The sequence below is a fragment of the Pelmatolapia mariae genome, linkage group LG9 (assembly GCF_036321145.2).
Source record: "Pelmatolapia mariae isolate MD_Pm_ZW linkage group LG9, Pm_UMD_F_2, whole genome shotgun sequence".
In the NCBI taxonomy this organism is placed as follows: Eukaryota; Metazoa; Chordata; class Actinopteri; order Cichliformes; family Cichlidae; genus Pelmatolapia; species Pelmatolapia mariae.
The window spans coordinates 11,220,269-11,243,049 of record NC_086235.1 but is presented as its reverse complement, the minus strand read 5'-3'; the positions used below and the strand labels follow the sequence as shown (position 1 = coordinate 11,243,049).

At 41.9% G+C, this 22,781-nt stretch overlaps 1 long non-coding RNA gene across 1 annotated transcript; it reads right to left on the bottom strand.

Annotated features, from left to right (window-relative positions):
• Positions 1–16,053: 16,053 nt before the first annotated feature.
• LOC135933573 (uncharacterized) lies at positions 16,054–18,347 on the bottom strand. Its single transcript, XR_010573833.1, has 6 exons — positions 18,196–18,347; positions 17,414–17,525; positions 17,000–17,102; positions 16,735–16,886; positions 16,589–16,621; positions 16,054–16,284 (listed from the first exon to the last, which is right to left on the bottom strand). It is a non-coding gene; the product is annotated as an uncharacterized LOC135933573 (long non-coding RNA).
• Positions 18,348–22,781: the final 4,434 nt, after the last annotated feature.

Sequence of the window (22,781 nt, the reverse complement as noted above, 5' to 3'; positions counted from 1 at the left end):
AGTGGCAAAATCTACAGTTTGGTACATCCTGAGAAAGAAAGTAAGGACTGGTGAACTCAGCAACGCCAAAAGACCTGGACGCCCACAGAAGAAAACAGTGGTGGATCATCGCAGAATCATTTCCATGGTGAAGAGAAATGCTTTCACAACAACCAAGTGAACAACACAGGTAGGTGTACTGATATCTAAGTCTACCATAAACAGATGACTGCATGAAAGTAAATAGAGAAGGTTCACTGCAAGGTGTGAGCCACTCATAAACCTCAAGAGTAGAAAGGCTAGATTGGACTTTGCTAAAAAGACACAAAAAAAAAATCAGCACAGTTCTGGAAAAAGATTCTTTGGAAAGATGAAACCAAGCTTAACCTCTACAAAACGATGGCAAAAAAAATTTGGAGAAGGTGTGGAACAGTTCATGATCTAAAGCATACTGCATCATCTATAAAACATGGGGAGGCAGTGTGATGGCTAGGGCGTGCATGGGTGCTAGTGGCACTGGGACACACCTGTTTATGATGATGTGACACAGGGCAGAAGCAGCTTAATGAATTCTGAGTTGTTCAGAGACATACTGTCTGCTCAAATCCAGCTAAATGCAGTTAAATTGATTGGTTGGTGTTTCATAATAAAGATGGAAAATGACCCAAAACATACAGCCAAAACAACCCAGGAGTTTATTAAAGCAAATAAGTGGACTATTCTTGAATGGCCAAGTCAGTCACCTGATCTTAACTCAACTGAATCTCTATTTCACTTGTTGAAGACTAAACATCAACTGAAAGACGCTAAAGTAAAGGCCTGGCAGAGCATTAAAAAGGAGGAAATCCTGTCTAATTACTTTTGAGCCCCTGAAATGAAGGGATTGTGTTAAAAAAAAAATTCAAAAGTTCCTCTTATTTTAATGCAATCTTTTTGTTCAACCTGCAGAATTAAAGCTGGGAGTCTGCATCCCCTCATCCACACTGCATCTGAGTGTGGATGAGGGAATGGAGGTCCCAAACGCAGGACCCTTGCGATAAACAGTGCGCAGTGGAGTAAATAACAACAACACAATTAATCCCCGTGAGCTCCCTCGACTCATGTGTCGTGTCTTCACCCAAAATGTCCGTGCTCGTGCTTTCTGCTCCTGTGTCTCTGCACTCCCCGTGCTCGCTGTCCTCCTGTGCTCCACTCTCTTCCTGGGAAAAACACAACAGAAGCAGCCGTAAGAACACTCAGTCCAGGAGGCATACACTATCTGCACGTCACTCTACTACACACACTAACTTGGAGTCTAAACTCAATCATCCAGCGTCAGCGGGAGCGCCATCATCCACTTAAATAGCTTCCCCGACAAGCCTCATCAGTAGCAGGTGCATGGCATGGTCTTCTGGTGTAGCCAGCCCCCTAGCCGGGCTACACCTTCTAGGCCTTTTGGTGGCTTTCACCCAGCCTACAGGACACCACCACATCCGCCCACACACATGCACACACCCACACTTGCCTAAACATACACGGATGGAACACACAAACGGACAGCAAGCACAGTGCACACACAAATTCTACAAAATATTTTAAAAAATCCATAACTGCTCAGGGACCCTGAGTCTCTCAAGCCCAGGTCCCTGACACTGAGTTGTTTTATTACAAATTCATTGTGCTATTGTACAGAACTAAAATTAGAAAAAAGTTGTCTCTGTCCAAATAACCTAACTGTACATAACCATTATTGGGTGATCTGCTTCACAGATTATATTCCTTTTTAATACCAAAGCAACAGTTATAAATATAGTCTTCCACGTCTCTGTCATTTGACAGAAGAACAAAGAACAAACTTGTTTTTTTATGATTGCATGTGGCCAGATACATCTTGTGGTGCAACTGTCAGTTGTACACTATATGTATATCAGTATTGAGCCATGTAGATGCATACAGGAACTGCTCAGCCATCGAAACCCATGCCATGACTGTCCAGGTGGACATTTTTTGGACTGATGTTAATACAAGAATTGTGCAGTCATTGAATCACCAAAGCACAACTTTCAGACACCATGCAACTCCGCACTTGGTGACCCTGCTCTGTAATTTTATACTGTCTGCCACTTAGTGGCCGAGTTTCTATGGTTCCTAAATACTTACACTTTACAATAATTGCACTTACAGTTGATTGCGAAGAATCCAGGAGGGAAGAAATTTCATGAACTCACTTGTTGCAATGGTGGCATCCTATTAAAATGTCACATTAAAATTCAGTGAACAATTCAGAGTGACCAATTCTTTCATGAATGTTTCCAAAGGCAGACTGCATGCCAAGGTGCTTTAATCTTTGAAGTCACGTTTCTTCAAAGATTAAGAGGTGTGGTCCAATATATTTGTCCATATAATATCAACATCCCCGAACCTTTAACATCACCGAAACTGATCATTTCTGTCTTTCACTGAATCTTGCACTTGAATCTTCTAACTTTTATGTCATTAGCTGAGCAACTTCTTTGAAGGGCACCATTCAGTCATGCTATTAAGTGAACTGTTTTTAATTGAATTACCTTCGCCTACAATTCCTGCCTGGGCACTGGTTTCTCAGGAGAAAATACGACGAGTGAATAAGAAATCTGCTTGTAGAGGAAGAAGGTCCTGTGGTAATATTACATTTCAGTTTAAGTCTTTGGGATAATGAGCTTAGGTTTAAGAGCAAAGAGCCAGACAGTAGTAGAGTGACAGCACTGGAAGAAGCTGAGGAACTCCAGGGATACAACTTCTTAAATCCTCATCTCTTTTATGTCACTTACTTAACTCACACTTGAAGTAGATACAAGCATGCGAGCAGAAAGACGTTTAAATGGAACATTAGCAATTTATCACACTTCTCTTCAGTTAAACTAGCTGAAGTTTTAAATAAAAAATGACAACTCGACAGTGCAGTGCATCTCCAAGGTGCATCATTTAAATATCTATTTTTGGCTGCAACTTAAATATGCAGTGTTTAATATAAAGCTCAACTTTTAGTGTACTCAAAGTAGTTGACAGAAGAAATTTCAGCATCTGTAAGAATGTGCATCCTTATCAGAGGCCTTTTCATATTCTTTAAATTTTGACCAGCCACCTGTCCCACATTGCAATATTACCCCCTCAAAATCATATAAGGTCGAGCACTTTTTACTCCTTCACAGATATTAAATTGGTGAAATCTAGCTATTGAAACTGGTGCACAGTCATGGTTTAAATAACATAAACCTGCATTCATCTATATGGTTTTATATATGACATCTTAAAAAGTCATCTTGCCCTTAACAGGTTTTAAAATGACTCAAATACAACCTCAGATAAACAACTCCCCCATTTTGTTGTTTACACAGTATTTATTTATTAAAAACCCAACTATGGTTAAATAGAAAAGTAGCATGTGGAAAAACTAAATATACCCCATGATTCAGTAGCTGTGGAGATATTTTGTCCCACTTTTCTTCAAAGCTTTGCTTCAGTTCACTGAGTTTTGTGGACAGTCATTCATGCACAGCACTCGGATTGATGTCTTGACGTCTGGATCACTACATCACTGTAATTCTTTTCTTTTTCAGACATTCTGTAATAGATTTCAATTCAATTTTATTTATACAGCGCCAAATCACAACAACAATCGCCTCAAGGTGCTTTATATTGTACAGTAGATCGTACAATAATAGATACAGAGAAAAACCCAACAATCATATGACCCCTTATGAGCAAGCACTTTGGCGACAGTGGGAAGGAAAAACTCGCTTTTAACAGGCAGAAACCTCCGGCAGAACCAGGGTCTGGGAGGGGATTTGTAAATGTGCACAGGGTCATTGTCTTCTTGTATCACCCAGTTTGGGGCAAGTTTTCTCCACCACTTCACAGTTTGTATGAAGTATTTGTGCTTATAGACTGTGTTTGGTTTTTAGTAAATGTAGATTATGGCCAAGAATCTCCATTTTGGTCTCATCTGTGCAAAGGACATACTATAGTTCCAGTCTTGTGGTTTCTACAGATACAACTTTGCAAACTGAACCTTTGCTGCTTTTTAGAGAGAAGAGGTTTTCTGCTGGCAGACTTTCCAAACAAACAGACTTCAGTTCAGTCTTTTTCTAATTGTGCTGTCATGAACTTTAACATGTAACATGCCAATAGGCCTGCAGCTTGCTCATTGTAGTTTTAGGGCTGGGCAATTAATCTAAACTGAATCAAAACATTAAAAACCTTTAATCAACATAATATTTCCAATGCCATTTATTTCAGGTTTGTGTTTTTTTTGGTTTGTTTTTTTTCTGTGGGTTTTTTTGTAGTTGTTTGCTGTTGTGTCATCCAGTCTGCAACATGGAAGCATAGATGAAAACTCTGAACACTGAGCCAACTGTGCAATTCAAGCATTATGTGCCAAATACAAATGCTGTGTCAATTGTTGGGGCACATGTTGGCTTTGGTAAAGAAAACAGAAAAAACAGAAAGCTACAAAAAAAGTAGTTTTTGTGTCCAAAAGTAATACTACAATCTTAAAAAAAAATCCACCTTAAGTAGGTGAGCATGTTTACAACAGAGCATGGGCAGGTATAAAGCTGATGAACTACGAGTGGAAGAACTAATATATATAAAATAATTCATTAATCATAATTGGTTCATGAATAATTGCCAATCATGCTTGTCTAAGTGCGTTGCCAATATCATTTTTGGCATTGTGTGAACAAACATTTTTCCCCTACTGTTCCTGTTTTTGGTTGAGTTTGTGTTAAATAAATAATGACATAGTGCAATATATTGTTTTGTAGTTTTGTATTTTAATTTTGATTATGCCATTATGTGTAAAACCTTAGATTTGAAAGAGGCTGTGCTTTATTTTTACTGTGTATATCCCTTTACATTGATGTTCAAAGATGAGTATAGAAACAGTCGTGCTGAACAAAACAACAACAACAACATATTGGCTTTAGACTGTGATACTTGGAGTGAGTGTAAAATTGATTTAGTTGCAGTTTTTAATAGTGTTTTTTTTCATGGATCTAGCTCTTGTAGTCATGAAGTTATGAGAGCTTAAAATACTGTAAAGAATAAAAAGCCTCAGATTTAAAACTAATCTCTATGTATGTATCTTTTAAGGGCCTTTTTCTGGAAAAATAATCAGACATAACAGACATAACATTCACCATTTAACAATGCAACATTTATTCTTTTAACTTAAAGGGCTTTAAATGAAGTGAAAAGCAAAAAAAAAAAAAGTATAGGAACATGTAAAGTGCATCAGCTAGTGCCTTGATTTTTAAAATGCATCCATGTGTGACATGCAGGATCACTTCTCAAACAGACAATATAATCTCTTAGTAAATCAGCAGATAAGATACTTCTACGGGCAGGGCATCTGTCACACTAAACAGATGTTCCCACTAATCTTTTTTTTTTTTAACCCTTTTCACTAAACTATTTCTCTCCCTCCCCCTTTTAGTGCCAGCTAAGTCCAATGTTTTCCTACTCCTGATTTGCTCTCACCTCGTAAGTAGTTTATTTTGTTTGTGCAGCATAGGAAATAAACCCCACTGCCACTATCAGAACAGCTGCTCAAAATGTAAGCATGCCTGCTGTTGCCCTTACAGAACTAAAGGATAATTTTGCATTACCTTTTAAGGCAGTGATGAATAAGGGTTTCCTTTCCTTTTCTACCGCAGTGGTTAGTATAGTTTTTCTTTTTTTTCCCCCTCAGTAATGTGATTCCCCTAATAATTGCGGCACTGTTGCTCAAAATAATGGAAAATGCATCACTTTCTGTGCAGCAGAGAATTTTTAAAATTATTTTTGGAAAGCACCAGGTGATGAAAGTATTAAAGAGCGTTCCTGAAATGTATTTTATCGATTAAGTGTTGTTAGGCACTAAATATAAATGTCTTTGCCTCCAATTATCACATTATTTCTTAAGACCAACACTGAATCTTTTGCTGAAATGTCAGGAGAAGCTTTGTAGATATCTAAGGCAAGCCAAAAGTCACAGGCAATAACACCTCTAGGTATCAAAATTATAAAAATGCAGCATTTCATCTTTCCACCTTCTACACCAACTCATGTTATTCTAATTTTTTTAACACTTGAAGAAAGGGGGAAAAACATCAACAGGAACGTACCTATGTTAATGAAACAGCTTCAGAGTTTTAGAGACCACTAATGAGACATGGATTGGCAGAGGGGATTGTTATGCGTTTGAAATGCTAATTAAATTTAGAACTGAAATTACAGTTGGGTCACATGACAATACCAAGATAGTACAGTGAAGCCTCCTCTAATATAAATGGAGTCACAAGAGATGAGCAGAATTAAGGTGCAACAAGAAAATGAACAGCACAATTTTTTATTTTTTATTTTTTTTGCTGCTCTGGGCTGAGGATTTGCGGTTGATTCAAAAAAGCATGGCCAAAGTTCAAATCTGTGGCAGATAAGCCCCTTTGAAAGTGAACAGACCTTAAGTTTAAATTGGGCGGTTGGTAGGCTACTAAAAAGTGATTCATATTCATACTGCTTTGAGATAAACACTAAAGAGATCACAGCAGTTCCATTTATTTTTCGAGAAGTGAATACATTAGGGTGTTGGAAGAAACGCATAACTTGAATATATTCCTGTCTGTGCAGCTCCTTTTGCTGATGTGGGCATGTGTCGCCTCCATAGACAGTTAATTTTAGTGTCACTTTATCAGTGAAACAATGCTGTGTGTGTGTTACCATATGCTGGAAGCTGTAAACTTGTTTTGCTAAAACTTGTTAAAAAGAGTGTAAATGCTGTCAGTTTAATAAGACACTGAACTTCTTATTAGAGTGTAATGATTTCAACAATATAGACCACCTGGCAAGTGAGTAAAAGTTAAAATGAAAGTTAAGTTATTTCTAATCATAAACCATCTGTCTTTCTCATTGTCGCTGGGTTTTATTGTTGTTTTTTTAATATTGTTTCTTAGTTTTAACAGTCTGTACTGTTGGGTTACATTTCATTTTGCATAACAGCACGTATATGTGTCAAACACACATAAAAATATAACAATAATAATACAAACAAACAGGAAAAAAAGTGTTTTTATATCGGTATATCGGTTATTATCTATATGGTTGTGAAAAGGAGACTTCTTGTAATCATATTATTAAATTCCAAGTTTAGAAAATTAGAAAAAGAACAATAATACAGTCAGTCAGCCAAGGGAATAAATAACACTTAAAATAAAATTGTATCCATAAGAGTCTCCATCTCTAACTCTACAAAACCTAAAACCCACAATATAAACAATTAAAAATAACAATAACGGTAGATTGTGTGCTGCCACTTTTTAAGCTGATACTTGTGCAGTATGTATATTCTGGAATAAAAGTGTTCCAGATTACAAATACAAGGGGGAAAACAAAATTAGGAATCAGGCAAATGAGTACACAGGGAAACATGGCTTGTCGTTCCGAAAACTCCGTCATTATTTATTCCAATTCACATGTATGCTGTTAACCATTCCTTGCTGTCAGTCCCCTGACCGTGGTCGGGAGACGCAAGGGGAGATGCTTCCTCCAGGGCCGAAGTTTGTCCTCCTTCGGGGTTAACTCCCTTCACTTTGTGGAGTAGTGAGGCAGGCAGAAATCAGCCGAGACACCGGAGAGTACTGAAGAGATGAGGCTTTAATAACAGTGCTGCACACTTCAAAGCACAATGCATAGGCTGTAGCCCGCTAGAACGCTGCTCCCGGTCGCCCTCTCTACCCGTGACACTCTCTCTCTCTCTTTTCTTTTCCGCTCCCCGCGTTTCCTTCACGCGCATGCTCACACACACATCACATACACTCCTCACTGCACCCAGCCGCACACAAGACGGCAATTCCCGCAACACTACCCCCACTCTGGATGGCAATTAAATAATAATTCCACTTCAGCATTGTAATGCATAAAACTGGTACACAATCCCCTTTACCACTTGGAGCCCACAGGAGATAAAAGTGTTAGCCATTACCGCATATAAGGTGAGGTATCGTATCAAATAGTGCACTTCAGTGACGTTGGCTCAAGCAAGGTGTACATACATGTGCAAAATAAAGCATTTCAAGTGCTGTTAAGTAGAAAAGAAATTACACAATGGTAACTATTACATGGCGACCGGGAATAACTAACTTATCCTAGCATCTAGGAAGGCACAAATACAAATGGATAAGTTCATGTAGATAACCCCGTAGGTCCTTCAGATACTTTACTCCCCCCCCTTTTTTTTCAAATGTAAACACTGGAACAATGAAAAATATAGCTCTCTTAAACCATTGTAGCTAACAGTGTAGGAGGCTGAAACGATTTAAACTTGAACTGAATCTTCAGTCCTACTTGGAACTGTCCATGGTAGGTAAACCACGCTAAGTGATCCACACCCCATACCGGTCTGGCGCTCTGCGCCGACGAGTTGGTCGCTGAAACTGCTGGCCCAGGTGGTCTGGCTCACCCACCACACCCCCACCATTCTCATGGTCTACATGGGAAGGGGACGATGGGATAACCACAACCGGAGTGGGATCAGCTGCAACTGAGACAGATGGCTAAGAGGAGCTGGGGCCATTGCCAGTAGAGAGCAGACCCAGATCACGGTCTGCTGGGTCATCCTCTAAAGCTGATGGTGGGACCTCTGTAGGTGACCACTGATGAGCTTGATCAAGGACCCAGGTATTGTCCAGGGGCTCGCGGCAGCGATAATGCTTTAGCTGGTCATGGTGGACAACTTTCACTTTAGACCTTTGGTTCTTCTGGATCCGATAAACTAGGTCATCCAATTGCCCCAGGGCAAAGAATGGTCCTTCATACGATGGGAGGAACTTTTTGACCTTGTTCTTGATGTGACGTGTTCCTTTGATGAGATACCACACAGGATCTCCAGTCTTGTACTGTGTGTGGCAACAGTTCTTGTCATATTGCCTTTTTGCGCGTGTGACTGACTCACGCAGGGCTTCCCTGGTGATGAGGTGGGCCAGCTCCAGCCGCTCACGCATTTGCTGCACATACTCTGGAGCTGAGGGTTGGTTGTCTGGATCAGGAGGTAGACCTGCGACAAGGTCCAATGGCTCACTCAGTTCTCGGCCAAACATCATGAAGTTTGGGGTGAAACCTGTAGCACTGTGTTTGGTCGCCCTGTAGGACATAACAGCGTACGGGATCATCAGGTCCCAGTCCCAATGGCAACGCTCTGCTGTGGAGGCCAGGATCTTTTGGAGAGTGGCATTGAAACGTTCAACCTGGCCATCTGACTGGGGTCGGAATGACGTTGTATGAGTCTTGTCTATGCCAAACAAACTGCACACCCCCTGGAACACATCAGATTCAAAATTGCGTCCCTGGTCACTGTGCAGTGCTTGAGGTGTCCCGTTCGTCTGGGATAGGAAAGGCTTCAGTCCACTTTGTAAAGTAGTCTTGTATCACAAGCACATATAGGTTTCTGCGCTCCGTCTCATTCAGTGGTCCCATAATGTCCAGCGCAATGCGCTCCATTGGGGCTCCTACCCAGACAGTTCCCATCGGAGCTTGTGGTGTCTTCTGGGGTCGGGCTCTGGATGCACAGCTGGTACAAGTACGGCATCAAAGAGCGACGTCTTCCCTCATGTGATACCAATAGAATCGGGTTCGTAGTCTGGCCACCGTCCTCTCGACACCAAAATGTCCACCCACTGGCCCTTCATGCATCTGGCCCATCACTTCTGGTTGTAGCTTGCGTGGCAGTACGATTTGGGGGAAGAACTGGGTCTCGTCAAGGCAGTAGAAGCGACGGACCAGAACTCCATCTCTGAAGTAGAGCCGTTTCCATTGAGCCCAGTATGTCTTAGTGGCTGGGCTGCATGGCGAAACAGTAGTCCATGGCGGGCGCTCACTGCTGGCCTCCATCCAGGCGCGCATGGGTGCAATGTCTGCATCAGCGTCCTGGGCTTGGCTCAGCTCCCCCATGGTCCAGCCGTGAAACAGAGAAGCAGTATCAAGGGTTTTAGCCACATATACTTTCTCAGTCAGCTTTACAGTGTGTGTACCAGTGGAAATGTTCTGGTGTGATATGTCTGTGCTAGTGTGAATTATCTGTTCTGAGACGTCTGTGTTGGTAGGAGTGTTTTGACATAAAATGTCTGACATAGTAAGAGCAGTTTGGTCTAAAGTCTTTGTGTCTGGTGTAGGGGTGTTATGACCTACCCCCACTGGACACACCGCTGTAGTAGCCGGTTGTCCCTCCACCCTCACCGGACTCAGCAACAGGGAGCTGGTGTCGGAGTCCAACTCGCATTGGACCGCCCGATGACTGGTCCCCCCGAGATGCTTGGAGGGGTCCTGCACTCTGCATGGACAGGACTGGCGACAGGGTCTTCTGGAGAGGCTATCAGCATTGGTGTGCACTCGACCTGGACGGTGGATGATCTCAAAGTTGTACTCGGCAAGCTTCTCGAGCCATCGAGCTAACTGTCCCTCTGGCTCTTTCATTTTTGTTAGCCAGCGCAGGCTGCTGTGGTCTGTGCGCACTTTGAAAGGCCGTCCGAGGAGGTACTGGCGAAAATGGGACGTGAAATCCACGACGACTAGTAGTTCACGTCGTGTGGTGCAGTAGTTTTGTTCAGTTCTCGATAGCTTACGGCTGCCATATGCCAGCACACGTTCCACGCCCTGTTGCATCTGTGACAGCACCGCACCGATGCCTGTGTCGCTGGCATCAGTGTCTAGTATCATTTCACCATGGTCAAGTGGATAGCCAAGAACAGGGGCAGAGGTGAGTCGACACTTTAGCTTGTCGAAAGCTGCTTGGTGCTCAGCATGCCACTGAAAATGTGCGTTCTTCTTGGTCAGGTTGTGCAGGGGTTCAGCTATAGAGGCAAAGTCTTTCACGAACCGGCGATAATATGAGGCCAGGCCGATGAAGCGTCTGACCTCCTGGATAGACGTAGGTGCAGGCCACATCTGAACTTTTTGAACTTTGCTGGGGTCGGTAGCCACACCATGCTCGGATACCACATGGCCAAGATAAGCAACTTCGCGGCGAAAGAGGCAGCATTTGGCAGGTTTCAGTTTCAAGTTAGCTTGTTGAAGTCTATAGAATACCTGGCCAAGCCGTTGCAGCATCTCCGACACGTCCTTAGCCAGCACAATGATGTTGTCCAAGTAGACCAGGCAGGTCTCCCACTGCATGCCAGCCAGGACGCGGTCCATCAGCTGCTGGAACGTCGCCGGGGCATTGCATAGTCCAAATGGCATGACGTTCCACTCAAAGAGGCCTGTCCTAGTGCAGAAAGCGGCGGCCCTGCGTGCTCTAGGCGTCAGCTCAACCTGCCAGTAGCCGGATGCGAGGTCCAATGTGCTGAACCATCTGGCAGTCGAGAGTGTGTCCAGCGTGTCCTGAATGCGGGGCAGCGGGTAGGCGTCTGTTATGGTGCGGTCGTTGAGAGCCCTGTAGTCAATGCAGAGACGGTATGTTCCATCTTTCTTACGCACCATAACGATGGGCGAGGCCCAGCTGCTGCAGCTGCGTTGGGCGAGACCGCTCTGTAGGCTGTCGTAGATCTGCTGATCCGTGTGTTGCTGCTTTTCCCCTGCCATTCTTCGTGGATGTTGTTTGACTGGAGCACCAGGACGGGTTAGGATGTCGTGCTGCACAAGGCTGGTTCGGCCCAGGTCAGCAGGCCCTGTAGAAAACACATGTCCATAAGTGCAAAGCAGGCGTTTCAGTTGGAGCTGTTCATAGTCATTGAGGTCTGTGGAGCTCTGGCCATAGAGCTCCTGCAGGTGCAGAGGAACCACAGGAGGGCTGGTCAGTGAGTCTGCAGCTGGGGAGACCATGGAGGGTTCCACGGCCTCAGCTGGCTGGAGGAGCCCGGCAATGGATCCTTCCTTAATTGTTATTGCTTTATTGCCGGGGTTAAAAAGGCGAAGTGGGACAGCTTTAGAAGGCTGTGCATTGACTAGGACTCTGGCGATAAGTACTTTGTGCTTCTCAACAAAACCTTTGGTGGGACTAAGCATCATGTCACCTCGAGCTGCTGCACCAGGATGCACATTCCCTTTCACCATATACTCTTGCCCCGGTTCCACCACCACAGTTCTAGCCATTCTCACTGCGTGTGACTTTGTACTGGCTTCGGTTTGGTAGTAGAGCACCTCTTCATCAAACAGTATGATGCGGCGTTTGCCAAAATCAAGACGTGCTTCAGCTTGAGTGAGGAAGGGATGCCCAAGCAGCACCTCATTTCCTGCTATATCTGCCACCAGGAAATCAACATCCACCTGTCGATTGTTGATACTGACAGGTATCTGGGCTTCACCTAGCACCGGCACGTCCCCAGGTCCCACACCAAGCAAGGTCTCAACAACTGAGGGCTGTAGTGGTGGCCTCACGTCTGGGTGGATGGAGTTGTAGTAGGGCAGCGGCAGCACGCTCCTCCGGGCCCCACTGTCCAAGACAGCACATACCTCCACTTCGTAGAGGAGCATGGGGATACTCATTTCTTGGCTTTGGCACTTAAGGTGGAGCACGGTGGGTTTTGGGCTGTCCCAAGGGCTACTGTTCAATGTTAAGGCCTTGGTGGTTTTGTGAGGGGAAGGGCACTGCTTTTGGACATGGCCCCAACCTTGACAGTTATGGCAGCGAACCCCACTCCTTTTAAAGTTTCGGTGATTTTTTTGGTGTTGTCAAGGGTGAATGTGGAACAAAGCGATTCGGTGAGGGGCTAGCTGCAGGTGCATTCTCAGCAACTGTCTCATCTTTGTCTTTTTCTCTGACCACGGCAGCTCGGGGCCAGCGTTCAGCTGCGTTACGGGCTCCTTGCTGCTTGGCACTGGTTACATAAGATGCAGCCCTTTTGGTGGTTTCGTGTCGGTAGGCTATTTCGTATGCACAGGCAAGTGTGGCTGGGTGCCTCTCTAACAACTTCTGTACTACTTCTGCATCACCCAGCCCATTGGTGAAAAGTTCAACAGCTATAGAGTCTTGTTCAATCTCTGCTCTATCACCATATGCAACAGCCACTTTCCCATAAATGTCATCTCTGAAAACATGCAGGGCCTCACCAGGTTTACACACTCGCTGCCTCAGTTCTACAGCAACAGCAGCTGCATGGTCAGAAGAAGGGCCATATGCAGTTTCCAGTTCGTCCACCAGGTGGCGGTAATCCCATTTGGATGAGCGGGGATTTCTGTGGATAATGGCCCCTGCTGCTCCAACTAGGCAGAATTTAAGCTGAGTTGTCATTGTTTTTTCTGACCAATAATTGGCTTCAGCACAGCTCTCAAACCTGTGCAGAAATTCCTTCCACGGTGTGGTGCCGTCATATTGGCCCGAACGTAGGGTAGGGACTCTCTCTCTAGGATTACCGTCCTCTTCACTGTCAGATGGTGGCTGACGGGGCACACAGCGGGTCTTGCCTGGTTTTGAGCGGGGTTTATGCTGTGCAGTGGTTTGCCCATAGCTTATGGCTTCATTAAGGCTACTGGAAGGCATACATCGCATGGGTGTATTTAACATTGCGTTAAATTGAGCCGGTGTGCTGTGTACAAAACTCTCCATGTGAGCAGAGGAAAATGGGTTTGAGTCTGGATAGTGCATTTTCATTTGGGGAGTAGGAGCTGGATAATAGTTCATGCTGCTGCCTGTGTTTCCCTCACGGCCGTAGCTGCGGCATTCAGCATCGACGAAGGGATTCGTACGGGAAAACTGCGGCTGGGCAGGACCATCGGGCGGCGCGAATACACCCTCTCCATTAGTGTGTGTGTTAGTACAACTTTCGGCACACAGGAATGGGTTGATATGTTCACATTTAGTCACAGCTCTGTCTCTGTTAGCTTCTCTAATGCTCGCGGCACCCTCGGAGACACTGGTCAGCAACATGAATGGGTTGGAGTAATTGGTCTCAAGTCCGTAGTTTTCACGAGAATGGCGAGCAGCGGCCATCGCGAGTTAGCTTAGCTATGAGCCAATACACTTGTAATAACGGTCACTCGGCTTTATCGTTAGCCGCTTTAGCCTGTCGGTTTTTCTCAGTGCTCACCACTCCTTTAACAGCGTGAGAGGGTCCCTTCGTGGTCGCCAGTGTTAACCATTCCTTGCCGTCAGTCCCCTGACCGTGGTCGGGAGATGCAAGGGGAGATGCTTCCTCCAGGGCCGAAGTTTGTCCTCCTTCGGGGTTAACTCCCTTCACTTTGTGGAGTAGTGAGGCAGGCAGAAATCAGCCGAGACACCGGAGAGTACTGAAGAGATGAGGCTTTAATAACAGTGCTGCACACTTCAAAGCACAATGCATAGGCTGTAGCCCGCTAGAACGCTGCTCCCGGTCGCCCTGTCTACCCGTGATAACTCTCTCTCTCTCTTTTCTTTTCCGCTCCCCGCGTTTCCTTCACGTGCATGCTCACACACACATCACATACACTCCTCACTGCACCCAGCCACACACAAGACGGCAATTCCCGCAACAATGCGCTCTTTTGTTACTTTACAGTATTAAAACTGTGTATTTACTTTCTCCAAACATAGTTCACATATTCACAATATGTGTTCTGTTATCAGATAGGCAAAGACAATCAACATATTCCAATGTCACAGACATAGCCAATTTTCTTATGAAACTCCCTTCAAAATGAATGCCGAAAAGATAAATCCATAAATCTCAAATGTTCCGAAAGAATGGTGTAATCAGCACTGTCTTCATATGTGCGCTGAATTTAGGTAAACGCTACTAAATCTGACTAAAACAATACATGATAAAGGTGGAGCCGATCAATAACATTACAGAATGTTGGGGGTGTGTGATCCAAACTAACATGCTACCCGTAGCATGCTGCTAAAGAAGTAAACAAATATTTACAAAAATCTAATTTACTAGACTAAACAATGTTGTGTTCTTTCATTTTCCGACCTTAATAACTAATCTGTACAATATATCGGGTGTGACTGCTTTTTTTTTTCAATACTAACCTGCAAGCAGGAAAGAAATGATTAGTTATGGAGACGTGGCTTGTCGTTCCTGAATAGTCGGCCATTATGAGAGTTTGGCTAGGAGCATGCGCTTCTAACTACTAACCATAGTCTCACACTGCCACCTACTGGTACAAAAATGGAGCGCCAGCTACAAATATCTCAGGTCTCTAGTTATAACTAGTTACCCAGATAGCAAGGAAACATTGAAACAATGTTGAGTCAATATCAGGCGACGTCATTGAAGCAACGTTGAAGTGTGACGTTGACCCAACATCACTCTTGCACCCATTTTTAACGTTGAAACAACGTCAGGTTTTGATGTTGAATCAATGTTGAAACCTGACATTGATTCGACGTTATATTTTCTAACACTGTTGACATTGAAACAATGTCAGATTCTGATATTGAAACACTGTTGAGATATGGTATTGATTTTCCACCTCTTTCGCACAGTTGCTTTTTATTGAAAAAAACCAAAAAACCAAAAAAGGTCAATAGACATGTATCATTTGCAAAATACTTTATTAAAAGACAAAGTTTCCTATTTACATTTCTATGTTTCACGTCACTTTTTATTATTTACTCCGGGATGGGGATGGATGATGTGCTTCCTGCGCGCCACCCGTACGATCTGGAGCATATCTGAGCCATTTCTGGACTGCTTGAGCAAAGACCAACTCAGACATAGAGTTCGCCCCTACCTGCTGCGCCAGCCCATCTAGGACAAAAAATAGACACACACACAAAAAAAGGGAATTAGAGCACATGAATAAGCTCTTGTTAATTGTCTTCAGCAGGGAGAAAGTATGTAAACTCCTAGGCTGATAAACATGAAAGTCACCAGGCGGAAATCAGCAAACTGCCGCATTTGATTCCCAAAGAGCTATAAGCTGAAAATGCGATATGTCTTAGCATGGTGTGCCGTGTATCCTTTAAAAAAAAAAAAAAAGAAAACATGGGGTCCTCGGGCTGTACAAAGTGTACAACCCGAGGACAAAACAAGCCGAAGACCAAAGACTCCATCTCCAGATTAACCGGACATGAAAGTCTTGTTATTAAGAAAGACAAAGTAATATAGCAAAAAACAGACATAGGAAATGTGAAACGCACCCAGCACATCAAATGATCCCTTTATTGTTCACTTTAGGCTCATAAAACTACAATAAATGTTAAAACTTACCAAATATGCATCTGCACGGCGCTGTCTCTTTAAATGCCCTTTTTTGCTTTGTCTGGTCCTTGTTTTTTTTCCCCTGCCCAGTTGAGTACAGAGGCCAGCTCCTTTGTAATGGCATAAACCATTACACGGCGGACTCGCACCTCCAGTGTGGTCCAGCAGCACCAATCAACGCAAAGCGTCTCACCTATAGACACATTTTAAGAGATGGAATTAGCGTGTCTCATGTCTTAAATGTGTATGCAAGTGCTTGTGTGTTTACTTCATGTAATTGATGATAGAAACATGTCATTTAGTTTTCCCTAAAGCCTGATTTTCAAGTCATACAAAGAATAAACCAAAGTATTGGCAGTACAATGTATTTCTATTCCCTTTTGTTGGATATTCATTTGTTAGTTCTTGTAACTGCTAAAAGTGTTTACTAGTTTTTGCCTGTCACATATATTTGTTATACCATGTAAACTGTGAAATTCCAAGATTTTCAAACTTGCCTTGTAATAGTGGCCTCACAGAGTCTCTGGAATCTACAGAAAAAAAAAATCACAACAAGATGACATTCAGGAGTATAAACTGGTGTTTTGAAGATAAGAGTACAATGACATTGTGATGCAGCTTTAAAGCTTTTTTAAAAGCATACCATCTATAGGGAAGACATCAGACTCTGCATGCTGGCGAGATCGCAAAGCTGTGTCGGTTTGTGCCGGAGTGGCGAAAGGTGCCGGAAGCTGGGTGGGGCATTATGATGGTTGCTATCAGTGGGCTGGGGGGCAGACTGCGGAGTGATGAGGGCTGTTTAGAAAAAGATAATTTTTTAATTATTTAAGAATACAGACAACTTGTCAAAAAAGTTTCCTCGTGTCAGACACAGATATGTACACAGACACTAGACAGTATTTTATTACCTGGTATTTTCACTCGAGGGGCCTGGGGAAACCGTTTTTTTGTAGGCTTTCCCCACAAAAAAACTCATCCTCTGAGTCCGTATATGTGTACAGGGGATTTGGTCTAAAGAAAAGAAATTAAAAACGGTCTTAAGTAATTGTAAATATGCTTTTGGCATATTGTTTCCTAAAGTTAGTTTGATTTCTAACAACACACACAGGAAACAGAGACTTGCAAGAAGGTACAGTATACAATGAATTTTTGAAGTGCACAAGTGTACACGGCTTTGCATTTTTAAAAAGTTTACAAACTTCCACTTTTTGGACTATATTATGTGGTGATATTGCAGTATGCAAGCACCACAGATATGTATAAAAGACAAGATCATAAATTCTTAACAATCAAAGATATGTTTGTGAATAAAAAGGTTTTACTTGTGCTTTCTTTTAAGACTGGTCTGGGTTTCTTCTTCGGACTGAAGGTCAGACGTATCACAGCGTTCACGTGGATATCTCTGAAGACTGCGTTCTGCTTCGTGAAATGTGCCTGGAAATACAAACACAATGTACGGCCAGACATACATTACGTGTGGACAAAAGGTGCAAACGCATAGAAAAATCAGCGGTTTCAAAAATACGCTGGTACGTGTGGACGTAGCCTTATTCATTATTCAAGGCACAAACGGAAAGTCATGTACGCGTGCAACGTAAAGTTAGGTGAGCGTGCGACGTACAGTCACGTGGGCATGCTGCGTGAGCTTTCAAACTGAGTCTAAAGTTTTCGTGTGCGAATTGAAGCGAGTGCTCTCCAATCATCAAAAGTAACAAAGTCATTGAACACGTTTATACAGTTAACTTTACGTTTATCAATCATATATCACAGATTTAGAATTTTTTGTAGTACTAAGCAACTACAGAGCGAAAGTCTGGGTCAAGCGCCGAGGCGACGGCAAGAACAAAGGAAACCTCGAAGGTTAAAGCTAGCTTTGTAAATGAATATAACGAAGAAATTATGAAACAAAAATGTTTTCTTTGTTGATATACTTTGTTCGCAGTGCAATTTATTTGTTGCCGGATTGTAAGAAGTAGACACAATTTAAATAACAGTAAAAAAAAAAAAAAACTCGTTAATGTACAACATTAACAAGTTTTTTTTTACTGTTATTCAAATGCAAACATGGAAATACCGAGTAGGAAAAAAAATCATTCATTCTTACCTTATACTAATCGTGGTGCAGGCCAGTGCAGTGCATGAACTGATGCCTTCTCCGGTCAATTCCGCTGAGAGTAAATTAAATGTCCCGCTCTACTGTAGAAGACAATGAATACCGGGGGAGGGGGGGGGGGGTGTACCAATGTGAGAGGGGTGCTGCGGAATAGTCCAAGTGATCGCTGCTTTAATTTCCCGGTCAACTATACATAAATTGCACGTAGACACGATTTTTTTAAAGCTGGTGAACTAGACCAAGTCATTGATAACAAATGAACAATAAATCTACTTTCTCTGGTACTTTATACCCGATCAGTTGCAATGCAATTTAATGCTCAACTACAAATCGATGGTTTTTGATGGTGACCGGAGCCGAATGATCGTCAACTATAAATAGACGTTTTCTCGATGTTGTTGTTGTCACCTGGTCGACTATAAATAGATCAAATATCAATGACAAAAAAACAACGGTGAATCAACATCGTTACAACGTCTCTATAGTAAGACCATCGGTTTACCACAGTATTTCAATGTTGTTACAACATTGGCATTTCAACCCCGACCATATACGACGGTTCGGATGAAAAATCAACATAGATTCAATGTCGTCTTGCTATCTGGGTAATTTAGTTAATTTTTCAAATGAAAATATTACTTATATTTAAAGTAGAATAACTTAAATATAAATTAATTCACATAAATGTGATCACACGTTAGTGGGCACCACACTGCTAACTGGTAACTGAAATACTGGTATTAGAGTAAAAAAGATGGCTCAAATTATTTCATCTTCAATAAAATGATCACTGTGGATTCTCTCCCAGGTGTTACAATAAAGTTTAACATCCAGGCATCCATGAAAAGAGGATTTATGAAGGTTGACTGAGTTTGAAGTTAGCAGGAAGTTAGCTTGCTAGTTACTTCTAAAAAAAAAAATCAGGGAAACCTCAAGACACCTGAGATGATCTATCCACAACACCAGGTTAGTCATTAACAATGTTCCCTCTAAGCTGCGCACGTGCGCAATTGCGCACTGTTGGCACGGTCTCTGCGCAGAGAAAATCTGCGTTGCGCACACAAAAAAATTCTAACCTGAATTGAAATTAAAGTAAATATGTGCCGACACCGGTGTTTTAGCTAGCAAAGCGGCGTGGCTGATGTGGAGTGAAGCCACGTTAATGACAACGTGTACAACCATTGGAGATGTGAGCAGGACAGACGGAACAATTGACGGAAAAAGTGTGGACTTTATACCAGTTTTTAAATTGTGTTGCTAGGCCACGTATAACCAGAATTATGATAAAAAAAATATGCAATGTTTGGTTTTCTTCCTGAATACTGTCGTTGTTCATATTTACTGCAGGGAAGAAACGGTAAAAAGGGCATTTTATAAGGAAAACGCTCGAAAGCACTCTCCGCCTGTGAGCAAAACCACCCCCCCTCCCAACCCTCCACCCTTTCCTATTGGTGGAATAATGCACCATGTCGACCAATCAAAACATGGCATTTAGTTGTTAAGAAACGGGAGGAAGTTTTAGGAGTGACGGCGGTGTTTTGAGATGTGAGAGATTTGCGACGTTTAGCGCAAATCTTGTGTAGTTAGTGTGTAGTGTAGTCAATAGTTTTGTTGTGTGTCAGAACAATGAGGCGACTGCTGAATGTTACAGGTGTTACAGGAGTGATACATCTCCTGTTGTCAGGCCTGCAGGTATCAGGCTGTTGTTCTCCTGTATCTCATAGTGGACAGAAATTATTTTTTGGAGTGGCACAAATAATTTGTGTGGCATCAGATTTGATGCAGAACAGCTGATTGTTCTATAAATAGTTTGAAATGTTTGTTTAAAAAAAAACACCTTGGCTGCATTTTTAGGTAAACAGCTGCAAAAAACTTTGTTTGCAAAACTCAGTAACTTTTTTGAAGAAGTAACTATATAATTAATTGCCCAACATTGGTCATTATATACTGTATTTTGCAGACAGAGTTACAGGACTCTCTCCCAGACCACAGACTCATAATACAAGTCAGAGTTTTATTTAAAAAAAATAAATAAATAAAGTTGTGTTTTCAAAATTGGAGTTCAAGTTATTTTTACTTCCAATAGTGTTAACATACTACACAGGTCATGAACAAGATTTTTTTTTTAATTTTCATTTTAAGTGGGCTAAAGTAGTTAATTAAAAGTAGTCTAACATAAATGCTGTAATTTGATTATCTTAATAAACCATGTAACTTGGATGGATTTGATGCTGGCGTGACCACAGTGCACACATATGCTGTTGCTCACAGTGGTCCAAGGGACCGCTCAGGGAGTTTGTGTGTTCGCTCAGACACATGAAAAATTAGAGGGAACATTGGTCATTAATATGCTGGATTACTCATTATGAAAAAAAAAAATGCTGATCGTCAAATTCATCCACCTATTCAAATCTTAATTCGCCTCAGTGTTACACTTTCTGAAGCATTTGAATATTTGGTGTCTGGCAAACTGTGAGCTGTAGGCTGTAGTAACAGCATAAGGATTTAAAACTGAGCTTAAAGATGCAATGCATAGGAACTGTGCTAATAAACAGCCAGAGAAGCCTACAGTGATCACAGATTGTTTTTAGGGGCTTGTTTATATAAAATAAAGCAAGATACAAAGCATTAAAACATGTTAAAAAAGATAGCCTTAATGAACAGAGTAGGAGTTTGGACCCAGAAGCAGGGTTGGTGTGTCATCACTTAACAAGTGGATACTAAGGGTGAGCAGTGCACCAATTATACCACATCAAAATGCACAAGAAACTGACAAGCCTACAATAATCTACATCTTTTACACAGAGAATCATTTACACAAAGAGCTCAGCTTTTCAAATGATTGTCTTTATGAATCAAGCAAAGTTATTTAAAATCCTAAAGGTCCATGGAAACTATAAGAATACAAACTGTTTGATGTGGTTTCTAACTGGGACTTACTTTTTAGGCTCAAAAGTGATTTTTAAAAAGTTACACAAGTTAGAGTTTTCTTTGGAAAGAAAGCAAAAAAAAAAAAAAAAAAAAAAATATATATATATATATATATATATATATATATATATTTTTTTTTTTTTTTTTTTTTTTGAAAAGAAATTGTAGTTAAGCGAAGGACAAGGTCAGTCAGTTTGTTGTGATTTTAAATATGTTAGATAAGGAAAGAGCAGATGAGTAGTGAGAAACTAGGTCATTGCAGAAGCTAAGAATAGCAGGTAATAGTTGAGAACACACACAAAAAAGCTAAAATGAATGGGAATGAAAAAAGTAAAGAAAGAAAGGTCAATACTAAATTGAAGTGAAAGATTTTCTAGCTCTAATAAATGGCTGTCCATGATTATCTTTAATAAGAAATCACAATGTAGGACAGAGCCACAAAGCAGTTTTTGTTTTTGTTTTGTTTTTTTCGATGCCGACTGCAAGAATTACACTCTGTGGGGGAAAGGGAGTGGGATTTAATAGATGACAATAGCATCTTAAAAAGAAATGACAGCCTTGCTTGCAGATTAATTTTAGACCCCCCGGTGCAGCTCTGTCAAGCGGAACAGCATCTGCCCTACCCGAAGAGCCTCTGCATGGATTCAGCTCACCATTGGCCGTACATTCAGGCAACACGGGTCAACTTCCCACCTTGTCAATGGGAATTTGATGGGCACTTATGATGACTGATGCTGCTGTCTGGTCAAATTAGCATGACATGAATGTGATGTTGATGAGTCTTTTTAATAGTTTCTAGTGGTTTCAGAAACTTTGAACTATAAGTGAATATTTAAGCATTATCACATGCAGAGCTGTTGTCTTGCAATGAGCTAAATGATGAGAGTAGGTCCATCCATGATGCAAAGCTTTCATTGCATCACATCTAAAACCAGGATGACTTGAGATTTGTAACAGGGCATGTTGTTCTACTGTAAGCAAACATCAGAAGAGGTAACGTGGTTATATTGAGATGAACACTGTCAGTAACAATACACAGTTATCATGACTTATCAGATGAAGCAATGACTTTGTTGTATTTTCCAATTTCGGTGAGCTCATTTAAATTGTAGCCTTAGTTCTTATTCTTTGCTGACAGGAGTGACTCCCTGTGTGTTCTTCTGCTGCTGTAACTGTAGCTGTAGGTTTGATGTTCAGAGATTCTTTTCTACGTTCTTTGGTTGTAACAAGTGGTTATTTGCACTACTGTTGCCTTCCTATCACCTTGTAGTAGTCTGGCCATTCTTTTTCTGACATCTGACATTTTCACCCAGAGAACTGCCTTTCACTGGATATATTCGGACCATTTTCTGTAAACCTTAAAGATGATGCTGTGGGAAACTTCTAGTATATCAGCAGTTTCTAAAATACCCAAAACAGTCTAGCACCAACAACCATGCTAAATTCAGAGTCATTTAAATCACCTTTCTTGTTCACTCTGATCCTCAGTTTAGCTGTCCTGAAGTTCAACTGATCAGCTTGACCTAAATGTGTAAATGTATTGAGGTCCTGTCATGTGACTTTCAAACATGACAACCTGAAATCATATTTTAACATAATGCAACACAGATAAGTCAGATAAAACCAACAGTAAAAAATGAACACTA